The following is a 13,108-nucleotide window of genomic DNA, read 5'->3' as shown; positions in this document are numbered from 1 at the left end:
CCGGAGCCAGGGAGCCGTGGCCAGGAGCCGGTGGCAGAGGCAGGCACAGCGGGCGCTCCGGCAGGTTGGCGCCTCTCAGCCACCAGCCAGGGCCTCAGCCGGCGGGGTTGGGATTCCCCTTGGCAGGATGCTCTGTGTTCTCGGAAGAGTAACACAAGGAGGAGTGCCGGCCCACGGGCGGGGAGCTGGGTCACGGGTGTGTGCAGGGGCAGAATGTGCCAGAATGCACCAGAATGTGCCGGCTCTCACCTTGCCCAGCTGCCGCTGGTGAGTCGTGGGGGGAATTGGGGGGCAACCTACTACTCTCCCTGAATCACGTGAGCCGACAAATCCCCCCCCCCGCACTCTGGGGCCCCCACCAGAGCCCCAGTGTGCAGGTAAAGGGGCTTCTCTTAGACTCTCTCTCCTTCCAAAAAGAAAAACAAAGCACAAAGAGGGACCTGAAGTATCTCCTTCTCGGAAGCCTGATAAGGGACTGGAGTGGTGGCCAGAGCCGTGGAATCCAACAAGAGGAACATTACGTGGCATGTGGCATGGGGGGTAACCCTGTCCCCGCGCTGGGTCAGCGTCTTGTGGAGCTCTGTCCCCAAGGACTCCTGTCTCTGGGCCAGCTCCACCTCCCAGGGGCCAGCGCAGGCAGGTGCCCCGGCCAGGTCGCTGGTAGCGGGGGGGGGGGGGGGGGGGGGGGGGGGGGGGGGGGAGGGGGGGGTAGAGTGCAGTGGTTCGAATCCACCAACACCGGTAACACACGGCCACAGGCGGGGATTTCAGCTCTCCCAAACCCCTTCAATGTCATGGGGAATCATAATGGGAACTTTTTAAAAGGCAGTTTCCGGAATTGGGAGAGGGATGTACATAAAAGCAGTTAGTACAGCCCCCCACAAAATGGGAGGAAGGGAGGGAAGGAAGGAGGGAAGGAAATCAGAAAGGGAAGGAAGGAAAGAAGGGAGGGAGAAAGGGAGGGAGGGAAGAAGGGAGGAAGGAATCTAATCTGATGCAAGATTGTCAGAGGGAGAAGCAGTTACCTGACCGTTCTGCGGCTAAAGGCCCTCCAGGCCTGTCCCCTGACCTGTGTCCCCACCTCTCCAGAGTGGCCTGGATGCCTAAGAAATGTGGCTTGGTTTCCAAGCAAGACTTGAGAGATTTTTCCGTGTTCGTGAACTTTCCTCCCCCTCCCTCACAGGGGCTCTGCAGGGGAGGAGGGGGAGGAGCAGGAAGCGAGGGGAGGGGGCGCCACGTGGACTTGGCCTTTAGGCAAGTGGGAGGGGCCGGCCCCCAGGCTGCAGTAGCCCAGGGAAGGGTAGGGGCCTGACGGGGATCATTGTACCACCCTTTGACTTAAAACCCAAAGTCCCACAGCGGGATTCCCACCACCACGGGTCCTCTGCCTCCGCCCTGCAGACCCCGAGGAGGCAAGGAGGCCTTCAGAAAGGAGTCTCCGGAGGCAGCCCAGCCGTGCAGACCCTGACATTGGACATACAGCCCAAGTTCTCCATCTTTATCCTGCAGAAAAACTGACGTCAGTGCGAGTTCCCCGGGGCGGACACCAGGGCCTGGGGGGTGGGGGGAGCCGTTGTCTAACGAGCACAGAGCTTCGGTTTTGCAGGAAGTTCTGGAGGAGGACACACAACAATGTGAATACCCTGGGCGTTGCTGAACTGCCCCCTGGGGCAGGGCAAAGACCTCCGGTTAATTCTGTGTTTGGTGAAGGCCCAGTGCTCCCTGTGTCCTCACGTGCAGGGGAAAGAGAGGGGGTGCTCTGGGGGGGGAGGGGGTCTCCTCTCAGAACACCAACCCCATTCGTGGGGGTTCCACCCTCATGACGCCGTCACCTCCCAAGGCCCCGAGTCCTGACACCCTCACATTGGGGGTTAGGATTTCCACCCATGAATTACAGGGGACAAAAACATTCAGATGGAAACTTTTATTGAAGTGTATTTAAAAAAAATTTTTTTTAACGTTTACTTTATTTTTGAGAGACAGAGAGAGACAGAGCATGAGCGGGGGAGGAGCAGAGGGAGCGAGACAGACACAGAATCCGAAGCAGTCTCCGAGCTTGAGCTGTCAGCACAGAGCCCGGTGCGGGGCTCGAACCCACGAACTGTGAGATCACGACCTGAGCCGAGGTCGGACGCTTAACCGACTGAGCCACCCAAGTGCCCCCATATTTAGATACATTTTACCAGAGTTGTTAAAAAGTGCCCTGGGGAAGTGGGCTGGGGTGTCTCAGCACCGTCCTCTCCTTCAGGCATATCAGCCCCAAGCCATAAACCCACACGGAGGGGGTGGTGGCAGCTCAAATGAAACCCACCGGCCTGGGCTTATGCTTTGCCCTATAACGGGGGTGCCAGAGCTCCTAACACGCGGGTCCCGGGCTCCCACACAAGGCCCCTGTCCCCCGAGGCTGCCCGTGTCTGCTGCGCGATGCCTCCAGGGTCCGGTGTTTGTAGCAAGTTTCAGCCCCGCGCTGCCCCTGACCTTGTTTGCAGGCTGACGGAGCCGTGGTCCCACCGTGTCGGCTTGGGTCGGCTCCGTCACGGGGCCTGTGAATTCAGTCTCTCGGTTCAGTGGCCCGGCCTTCGAGGGGGGCTCACGGCCGCAGAGGAGGAACTAGCCGCAGCAGGAGGAAGAGGAAAATCTAGAAGCACAGAAGGAACACTCTCAATGTCAACAAAATGACCGAGTGACTGTCTTGAGTGGGTAAGAGTCTATATGATTTCATTTAGTCCTTTTTCCTATCCTCATCCCACAGGTATTTCCAGAGGGTTCCATCAGAGGGGCGGTGAGAAGCTCGGACTCGCCTCCAGGAAGGGGTCCTGGGGTCCCTCCACGGAACAGTCCAGACGTGAACGTACGTCATCAAAGGGAAAGGGTCTGGGTTCAGGCCCCGGGGCCCCGTGAGTTTGGCTGCAAAATAAATTGCCCAGACGAGAGATTTTCAAGGTCGACCTTCCATGTGGCTCAGAACGCTTACATCCACCCGGGTCAAGGGGCCCCCTGCCCCCAAACTAGCCACCAGCTTCCCCCCCCACCCTTGGAACTGGAGCCACCCCAAACTTCTTTGCTTGTTGTGAGAAAGTAGTTGCGGACCATGAAGAAACGGATGGGTGTGGCTGCGTTCCAATAAAACTTTATGTATAAAATGGGCGTGGCCGGCCCCGGGTTATGGAATTAAAGGGACTGGTTTGGAATCTGGGTGCAGGCACCTGGCGTGAGAGGGAGGTCATCCCAGCAGCAAGCCTGCCCTTGTCCACGAGTAGGGTCCCAACCAAACTCCCTCTGGGGTAGGGGAGCCCCCTCAGACAGTCACGGTAGCCCCCCCCCCAGCTCCCCCGCAAGGCAAGGAGGTGTCTTGTGTTTACAAACATCACTAATGATCTCAGGGACCAGTTTCCAGGCAGGCTCATTCCCAGAGGGCAGAGGACTGATTGTCCTGAGTCCCAGGGGGCCCCAGGGGCCTACGTGGACCCTGCTGGCCAGTGATGAAAGCACCAGCTTGAGCTGGGGTCCTGTGTGTCCCCGGGGCAGCCCCGCCCAGGAGGCCTGAGACGGCTGGCCAGTCCTCGCCACCCTTCCTTTAAGGCGGAGGGAACTGTCTCCACGCTAACAGCCACCCTGGGCCAGACACGTTGGGCTGGGGGTTTCCCACGTTCATTGCATTTGTACCCCCAGTGGACGGTAACCGGGGTAAGCCCAGCAAGGCCAAGGAGCCGGCCGCCCCACAGCGGTGGGGGGAGATCTATACACCCCAAAGCTCTGCTCTCCCTCCCTGTGGTCCGCGCTCCCCCCTCCCAAGGTGGAAACGCTGGGGACACCTGTGCTCACCCCCGACCTTGGCAGACCTTTGACAGGAAGCCGCCTCCCCAGGGGACCCAGAGGGCATCCCTCACTGCTGGGGCTGTTTCTGGGAGTTAGAGGGGGACGAATGCTCCTAGCTGCCTCTCCACTGATCTCCCCCACCCCACCCCACTCCCCCCCCCCCGCAGGCTGTTGGGAGGTGAGACTTCAGTGTGGGTGGGGCTTGGTGGATTCCCTCCAGCGCCTCAACAGAGAGGATCTGATAAGGTTATAATAGCGCCTTCTCCATCATCTCCTTGGGGAGCTCCAAGGATGACCTCACCCCGGCAACTACCTATGAGCCAAGAGAACAGGGCTGGGCCTCCCATTCTAGAAGGGGAAAGAGGGCACCAAGGGGTTCCCTGTGGAATAGGGAATAGGCCCCGCCTTCCAGCCCCTCCCAGGCACAGCTGGTCCGCCACCCTCACTCTGACTGTTGATCGCTAAGCACACAGCGGACACCTTCTATATGAAACATGCTTTGCTTGGGGACAGGTCCCCAGCTAGATCAGGGGTGAGGGCGAGGGTGGGGTGGGGCAGCCCGCTGAGGGCCTGGATTTCCAGGTTTTCTGTTAAGGGCAGTGCTCTGTGGAACTGTGTGGCCAGAGCTGGGCCCAGGCACACGAGCGTGTCACCTGCAGCGGTGGGACAGGCCAGCCCGGAGCGGGGAGGGCCACCTCCGGGAGAAGAGGGCTGAGATGGGGTTGGTATTAGTGGAGCATCTCACACCGCGGATGTCCCTCAGATTAATGTGCTGAGATCACACACACAGGATTCCCAAGGAACCCACCGAGGTCAAAGCACAGGTCCGCGAACATGAACAAACCCAGTGAGAGAGCATCGCACCCGCTTCTTTGTGGACACCTTTGATGGTAAGATCAGGCTGCTGGGTGCAATGACACCGCTGTTTCCACGCGGCGAGGCACCTCCACGGTGTCTCGAGCAGGAAGGGGCACGTGTGACATGATGTGAAAACATCCGAGGGCTCGGCCAACGCCACTGAGGCTCACTGTTTGCGTTCTAAATGAGACCGTTCAAAAATTCATTTAAAGGTAGGCAAAAGTAGGATTTACTTTTTTTCTCCTGAAAAAAACTTTTTTTCTAAAATGAAGAGAGGTGAGGTCAATAGGCCTTATCAAAGGTCAGGGGTGTAAGAAACACCGAGGTTATCCCGCACCCGAAGCGTGGCTGTTGGGGTGCATGGTGAGGGGGCCCTAAGAAAATTAGAAGTGGGTTGGAATCCCCCTGTTTGAGCAGAAGACAGGGCGAGTGGGACTCCTGAGACCCTTCAGGACCCTCCCCCGTGTCCCCACAGAGAACCCAAGGCCCGGAATGGGAAAGTGGCGGTTTGGCGCCGGGATTTAGACTCGAACACAGAACCCTTGACTCCTAGCCCGATTCTTGTCCCAAGAGGTGTCCACTGGGGTTAGCTCCCTGCATGACGGAGTCCAGGACAACGGGGAGGAGGGGGTCAGCCAGGTAGGAAGAGACCTTGTCACCCAAAGCCAGGGCAGGGGCGGACCCACACTCGGGCCAGGATGCCGGGTGCCCCAAAGCGGCTCCACCTTGGGGCGGCGACATCTGGCTTCAGAAGATGTTCTGCAGGGGAGGCCGAGGTGTCTTTAAAGATGTCAGGTTTTTCTTCAAAGGAAAATGCCCCAGGCAGGTGTGACTACATCTGTCCCCTAAACTCTGGTGGCGGCTGAGGGCCCCCCTCAGGCCCCCCTCAAAGACCCCAGAGTCTATCCCATTTCACATGTCTTCAAACCCCACCGCCCCTGACCAGGGGTGCCTACGGCACCCCACGGGCCCCCAGAACAGCCCCCCAGCTCCCAGCCACACAGGGGGTCTTTGGGGCATGGGGTGAAGGGAGGGGGAAGCTTGCTGGGGCGGGGGCTCTGAGCTCCTGTCACCCCACCGGCTGTCCCCCAGACTCCACGCCCGCCCCCCACCGGCTTGCCCCAGGCAGGTCTGGTTTATGAGACCTTCCAGCCTGTCTCGTCTTGTTGGACCTGGAAACCGGGCGCAGTAACACTTACCTCACAAGGAAGGTGTGGGGACCCGGGACTTGGAGCTGCACACGCTCCTCCCCCAGCCCCCACCTGCAGCCGAGTGAGTAGTGGTGCCGGGGCCCCTGCAGACTCTGTGGGGCCGCACTGTCACTCCTCAGTCACTGTCACTCAGATGGAAGGGCGTGGAGGTTCTATGAGAGGAACCTTCCCAGGTTTCTGGAGGGACGTCTCTCCCTCCCCTGCCCCCCGGCCACATCTGCGGGACGCCCAGGCAGGTCCTTCCGACAAGGGTCCCAAATCCCCTCCAGAAGGCAGCTCAGCTCTCAACAAAGTACCACGGGCTGGGCGACTGTGCCAACAGAAGTTTATTTTCTCCCAGTGCTCGAGGCTGTAAGCCCGCGATCAAGGGGTGGGCAAGGCCTGGTTCCTCCCGAGCCCCTCTCCTCGGCTCGCGGCCGGCCCCCTGCTCCCGTGCGCTCACATGGTCGTCCCTGTGCGCGCCTGTGTCCTTCTTTGATAAGGACACCAGTCAGATTGGATCAAGGCCAACCCAGTGACATCATTTTAACTTAATTACCCCTTTAAAGACCTTACATCCAAATATAGTCACATTCTGAGGGATGGAGATTTGGGGCAGGAGGACACCCTTCATCCCATAACAGTCCCCCAGCACAGCGCGACACGTCCTTCAAGGGAAGACTTCCCCCACTTCCTCCAGGAAGCCTTCCAGGCCTGCAGTCCATGGGGAGAGCCTCTGTGTCCGTTTCAGCCACTGTGGGGAGGGGCTGGGGGAGGTGGGGAGCGAGGGTGCAGCTTCCCCAGATGAACGGACCACAGATGCGTTACTGGCTTTTGCTTATAGCCCATTTTATTCTGACCCTCTCTGCCCTTGATTTAAAGAGATCTGGGTACTGTACCCACTTCCCTTGTATCTGCTACTTTCTCTGGAGTTGTATTTTCTTTTTTTTAATTTTTTCTTTAAGTTTATTTATTTATTTTGGGAGAGAGAGAGCAAGCGAGCAGAGGAGGGACAGAGAGAGGGAGGGAGAGAGACTCCAAAGCAGGCTCTGCACTGACAATGTAGGGCTTGAACTCACAAACTGTGAGATCATGACCTGAGCTGAAATCAAGAGTCTGTTGCTTGAACAAATGAGCCACCCAGGTGCCCCTTTTTAATTTTTTTTTTAACATTTATTCATTTTTGAGAGAGAGAGAGAGAGAGAGAGAGAGAGAAAGACAGAGCGTGAGTGGGAGAAGAGCAGAGGGAGGAGACACAGAATCCGAAGCAGGCTCCAGGCTCCGAGCTGTCAGCACAGAGCCCGACACGGGGCTCGAACTCACAAACCGCCAGATCATGACCTGAGCTGAAGTCGGACGCTTAACCGACTGAGCCACCCAGGCGCCCCTGGAATTATATTTTCTAAAAACTGACATTTGACCAATAAATAAATAAAAGAAAGCCGGTCATTCTCAGAAGGTCCAGTTCCTTTGGAGACTTTTTTTCTTTTTAGAAGAACCACATTTACCCCAGGTAGAAGTCCTGTTGGAAGGTATTTGTAAAATGCAGAGCCACCTCTATGGGGACACCCTCAGCTGGACTTCATGTCTCACGGACACTGGTCAGCAACACAGAGCAGAACTCTGACCGCACGCAGCTGATGGAATATTCTCCCTACCTCCTCCCCAAGGCCATCTTTTCTCGAGGCGTCGGAAGACATCCTATCACCCCCCACCCCAGACTGGGGAGGCAGCGGGATGGCAGGCCCCGTCTGTGAGGCACCCGGGCCTGGAATCGGGAGCAGAGAGACCCCTGGGCACCCCGTGAGACAACAGCAAGACCAGAAGGGACTCCGCGTCCTGCCTCAAAGGCACGCCAGGCCAGCCGGCCCAGGTAAGAGGGAAGCCGATCCCGCAGGAGGCGGCTGACAGTCTCCCCAAGGCCCAGAACCGCCTCCTGTCAGTCCGGAGGCCCGTTGTCAACATTCGGATGGGCTTGTAATCAGGCCCCCGCTGTGGAGGCCAAGGTTTTATTGTAATGACAGCTTGGATTTATAGAGCATCCTTCTTGTGGCAAATCCTTCAGAGTTCCAGAGAGGGGCGGGGAGGGATTTAATTGGCCCTTAGCGCTGAGGAAACTGAGGCACGGGCAGGTTTAAAGACTTGCCCAGGGCAGGAAGGGATTAAAAGCCAAAGAACAGAGCTCGGATTTGGGGTTTGCCGCTGGCCGTGACAGCCGCAGAGCTTTCCTATGGGAGCAGCTGGGCACGGGGGGTGCTGGGGGCAGGTCCCAGACGCCCATCTCCCCTGACACCCGCACTGTACCACCATCACACCATCCCACACGGGCACTATGCCCACACACATTCATGCACACATGTGCACACACCAGTCATTCACAAGCTTACAGGACAAAAGCGGACAATCCCAGTTTCTGGCTGTGTTTCCCTTCCTATTCAAGGAGGGGGTGTGGCCACTGGGGCTGTGTGTGTCCCCGAGGCCCTGGCTGGTCCCCTCCGAAGCACGAGCCTACGGACATCACCTCACAGGCGCCGGGCTGCCGGGGGCCGCCACCGCTGGCCACGTGGAAGCCACAGGGGCCACCTGGGGAGGGAAAAGGACACTGAATAAACGGGGTCAGGAGACCAGGCTCGCCGTGAGCCGGCGTGAGACCTCACGTACGTGAAGTCGCCTCTCCTGGCCATCAGAGCAAGGCGGTTATGCCCTGATGGGGGGGTGTCACCCTCCACACCCTACTGTGAACCTCTGGAGGGACGCCAACTCTAGGGCCGGAGCAAGAACGGTACCGGTCGGACCTGGGGCATCTTTGGGAGCCATAAAACAAAGGGGCAGTCAGGCCAGGTCAGGAGGACAAGGACAGAGGGACCGCAGGAAGGAACTTCATCCGCCAAGGGAGAGGCGGGGAGAGATGTAGGCCGTGAGCAGAGCTCTGGCTTTAACACAGGGTTCAGTCAAGAGGACCCGCCGTGAACCATTTCCCTGCCTTCTGTCCTCAAACGTCTTCAGGGACAACAGGAAATGCACTGATGCCCAGCTTGGCTAGGGGCAGGTAACCCCTTCTCGCCTTGGGGGTGGGTGGGTAAGAGAAGCATCCCATGTCCCTGTTCCCGTGCCCGATGTGCGGCCTGAGCAGGAACAGAAGGACGCAGAGAGCTCCAGGACCCCCAAGGGGCAAGGCCAGCGGGAAGCTGCCAGAAGTGATAGGTTGGGTGCCGGGACCGGGGTTCGGGAAGGAGGCACGGCGCTGGCGCGTCCCGGTAGGGAGTGGTCAGACCCCCGCCACAATGGGTTCACCATGCATTTGATGGCGTAAGTCTGCCGCCCTTGATTTCACAGTTTGGCAAGCAGCTCTATGCTCGTGATAAGCCCTTTGGGCCATGATGAGCTTTAAAAAATTCAGGTGCACGTTAAATCAAAAGGTTAACTTACCGGATTGGCGTTTTTCGAGAAGGTCGATACGAATGCCTAACTGACACAAGTCGTTTGTCCACACTGCTCCACTCCGAGCGCCGCGAGACCACGGAGCGTGTGAGGCCCAGAGGACACGTTTCTGCTGAGTCAGCCAGCGCTCACCTCAAAGTTAGAGACCCTCTTAGAACTCGCTCGACAGACCGAGACTCGGCGCGTGCGGCTGGTGTGGCCGCCCTCTGCGAGACACGGCGTGTATCGAGTGCGAGTGACAATTGCAATGAGTTTCATCTGTTTTCCCGCTCTCGTGTGCATTTACAGAAGGTGGAAGCTGGGATGGAGTTGGCCAAGAGCAGAAGTTCGCAGTGAAGCGATGCCAGGTTAAGAGAAGCATTATCAGCCGCTTCAAATAGAAGAGCCATGGGGCGCCTGGGTGGCGCAGTCGGTTAAGCGTCCGACTTCAGCCAGGTCACGATCTCGCGGTCCGGGAGTTCGAGCCCCGCGTCAGGCTCTGGGCTGATGGCTCGGAGCCTGGAGCCTGTTTCGGATTCTGTGTCTCCCTCTCTCTCTGCCCCTCCCCCGTTCATGCTCTGTCTCTCTCTGTCCCCAAAATAAATAAACGTTGAAAAAAAAAAATTAAAAAAAAACACAAATAGAAAAGCCAATTAAGTTAATCTGAGTTAATTGCCTCGTTTTCATTCAAAACATTAAATAAAAGTAAAGCTCTGAGCATTTATTCTGCTGAGGACGTGTCTTCTGAAGTTCTTACAAGTGCTAGATGTAAATGCAAATTCAGTTAAAGCGTGGCTATTGATGAGGTCATTCGTTGGTGTTGTGCTAACACCCAGACAGATGTTGATGTCACTCGGCATTATGGAAACAGGCGCCGTTATTAAATTAGGAAAGTGTGGACCGGAAGTGTAGCTGGAATTTTTTGTAGTGAACACGTAATTCATAAATGAGCCTTGGCAAGCTGCAACCCACCTCCAATTGAAATAGACACTTCTCTAAAGAAGACACCGGATGGCCAAGAGGCACACGAAAAGATGCTCAACGTCGCTCCTCATCAGGGAAATACAAATCAAAACCACACTCAGATACCACCTCACGCCAGTCAGAGTGGCCAAAATGAACAAATCAGGAGACTATAGATGCTGGCGAGGATGTGAAGAAAAGGGAACCCTCTTGCACTGTTGGTGGGAATGCAAACTGGTGCAGCCGCTCTGGAAAACAGTGTGGAGGTTCCTCCAAAAAATTAACAATAGATCTACCCTATGACCCAGCTAGAGCACTGCTAGGAATTTACCCGAGGGATACAGGAGGGCTGATGCATAGGGGCACTTGTACCCCAATGTTTATAGCAGCACTCTCAACAATAGCCAAATGATGGAAAGAGCGTAAATGTCCATCAACTGACGAATGGATAAAGAAATTGTGGTTTATATACACAATGGAATACTACTTGGCAATGAGACAGAATGCAATCTGTCCTTTTGTAGCAACGTGGATGGAACTGGAGAGTGTTGTGCTAAGTGAAATAAGTCATACAGAGAAAGACAGATACCATATGGTTTCACTCTTATGTGGATCTTGAGAAACTTAACAGAAACCCATGGGGGAGGGGAAGGAAAAAAAAAAAAAAGAGGTTAGAGTGGGAGAGAGCCAAAGCATAAGAGACTCTTAAAAACTGAGAACAAACTGAGGGTTGATGGGGGGTGGGAGAGAGGAGAGGGTGGGTGATGGGCATTGAGGAGGGCACCTGTTGGGATGAGCACTGGGTGTTGTATAGAAACCAATTTGACAATAAATTTCATATATAAAATAAAATAAAAAGTAAAACCAGCAGATCTCAAAACTTACAAACCTTTTGACATATGCAGAGTTAGAGTAACTGAACAGTAAAATTTCAGTGACAGAGCTAATACAGTTCACAGACGGGAACTACTTTTCGCGGCGATACGCCCCTTCCCCCCAGAGGGCCATCATCGGCCAGGTTTTAGAAACATGGAGCCTTCAGAAAGTCGCTCACGAGTCACGCCAAATGGCTTACGGTGATGCTAGATTTGTGGGTGTGCGTAACTGGGTCCTCCAGGCTCTGGTTGCATTTTGTTCAAAATCAGTTGGAACTCTTTGATCAGACTGTTCAACAAATACATGATCAAAAACTGCTTCTTTTGAAATGTTTGACAAATTGTTTCAATTAAAAAAAAGAAAAAGATGGGGGCGCCTGGGTGGCTCAGTCGGTTAAGCGTCCGACTTCAGCTCAGGTCACGATCTCACAGTCCGTGAGTTCGAGCCCCGCGTCGGGCTCTGTGCTGATGGCTCAGAGCCTGGACCTGCTTCCGATTCTGTGTCTCCCTCTCTCTCTCTGCCCCTCCCCCGTTCATGCTCTGTCTCTCTCTGTCTCAAAAATAAATAAACGTTAAAAAAAATTAAAAAATAAGAAATAAAAAAATAAAAAAATAATAAATAAAAAAAAGATGCAAACAGAAAGACTATTAAAATGTATTGCTGCGGCAGAAAGAAAGGAAATGAACAAATTGATGGTGAGTGAGAATGAGTTTGGAATCCCGAAATTGCCCTTTGGAGTATCTCCGTGTATGAGGTGAATTTTTGATAGAGGTCATTTTAATCCGGTAGATATATATACACCCGTATATCTGTATATGTATATATACTATCACAGTGGAATAAAATTGAGTAGGCTTATGATTGTCAGCATATACACCTGACAAAACATTCAAAAAACCCTTGGACACATTTTGCCTTCTAAAAGCATTTATGAGAGATTCTCTGGATGGAAGCCAAATCGGAGAGCTTATGAAAATATCTGGGCTGAACACCTTCGTTACCAAAGCACTGACAGGGTTCTTTGAGCGGCACTCATCTAACGCTGGCTCACCTGACCACATCGGGGTGTACGGAGAAGATTCCATTTAACTCATCGGCAAATTCGAATATATCAGCCATATCGAATATGTCTTTGTGAGGAAGATTCCAGGCGATTTTACGAGAAATTAAAAGTCAGGAGGCAACTCTGAAAATAATAGATCCTTCTGAAAAATGCCACTAACATGGCAAAAAAAATCACATAAAATTAAAAACTAATTGAAGAAAGTGAACATTTATCGAGAATTATTATTCAGCAGGTAGTTGTTCTTTAATATCCAGATACTCAGTGCAAACTTTTTTTGCTTTAACGTAACAAACGCTACCTTTATTTGGCAGAAAGTAGTTAATTCTTTCTCTGTAAATGCAGTTCTCGCTTTCTTAGAAATGACGATTGCGTAACATCGTTGTGGTCTTTTTCTTGTCTTTCTAAGCTCAGATTTGGGGCAGAGCAAATACACTTTCCCCCAGTTTTGTCAAGTGATAATTTATACCTAATAAAATCCACCCATTTTAAGTGTGCAGTTTGCTCAAGTCGACGATCGTTAACAGTCACGTAACATTTACCGCAATTGAGATCCGGAGCGTTGCCATCACTCTAAAAAGTTTCCTTGTGGGGGAGCTTGGGTGGCTCAGTCAACTGAGCGTCCAACTTCGGCTCAGGCCATGGTCTCACCGTTTGTGGGTTCCAGCCCCACATCGGGCTCACCGCTGTCAGCTCAGAGCCTGGAGCCTGCTTGGGATTCTGTGTCTCCCTCTCTCTCTGCCCTTCCTCCGCTCACACTCTCTCACTCTCTCTCTCAAAAATAAGTGAACATTAAAAAAAAATTTTTTTAATACTTCAGCAAAGAAGAAAGCCAAGGAAAAAGATGGCCAAAGCCAAGGTACAGGGTCTTCGTAAATGCTGAATCTGGAGGTCAGGGCCCTGGGCACATTACATTTAT

At 54.2% G+C, this 13,108-nt stretch overlaps 1 long non-coding RNA gene across 1 annotated transcript; it reads left to right on the top strand.

Annotated features, from left to right (window-relative positions):
- Positions 1-267: 267 nt before the first annotated feature.
- On the top strand, positions 268-2,933 carry LOC109491672. The gene is made up of 3 exons (XR_002745543.2): positions 268-540; positions 1,402-1,519; positions 2,753-2,933. It is a non-coding gene; the product is annotated as an uncharacterized LOC109491672 (long non-coding RNA).
- Positions 2,934-13,108: the final 10,175 nt, after the last annotated feature.

The sequence above is a fragment of the Felis catus genome, chromosome C2 (genome assembly GCF_018350175.1).
Source record: "Felis catus isolate Fca126 chromosome C2, F.catus_Fca126_mat1.0, whole genome shotgun sequence".
Classification (NCBI taxonomy): domain Eukaryota; kingdom Metazoa; phylum Chordata; class Mammalia; order Carnivora; family Felidae; genus Felis; species Felis catus.
The sequence above is the reverse complement of the archived record's forward strand: the minus strand, read 5'-3'. Positions and strand labels throughout refer to the sequence as shown.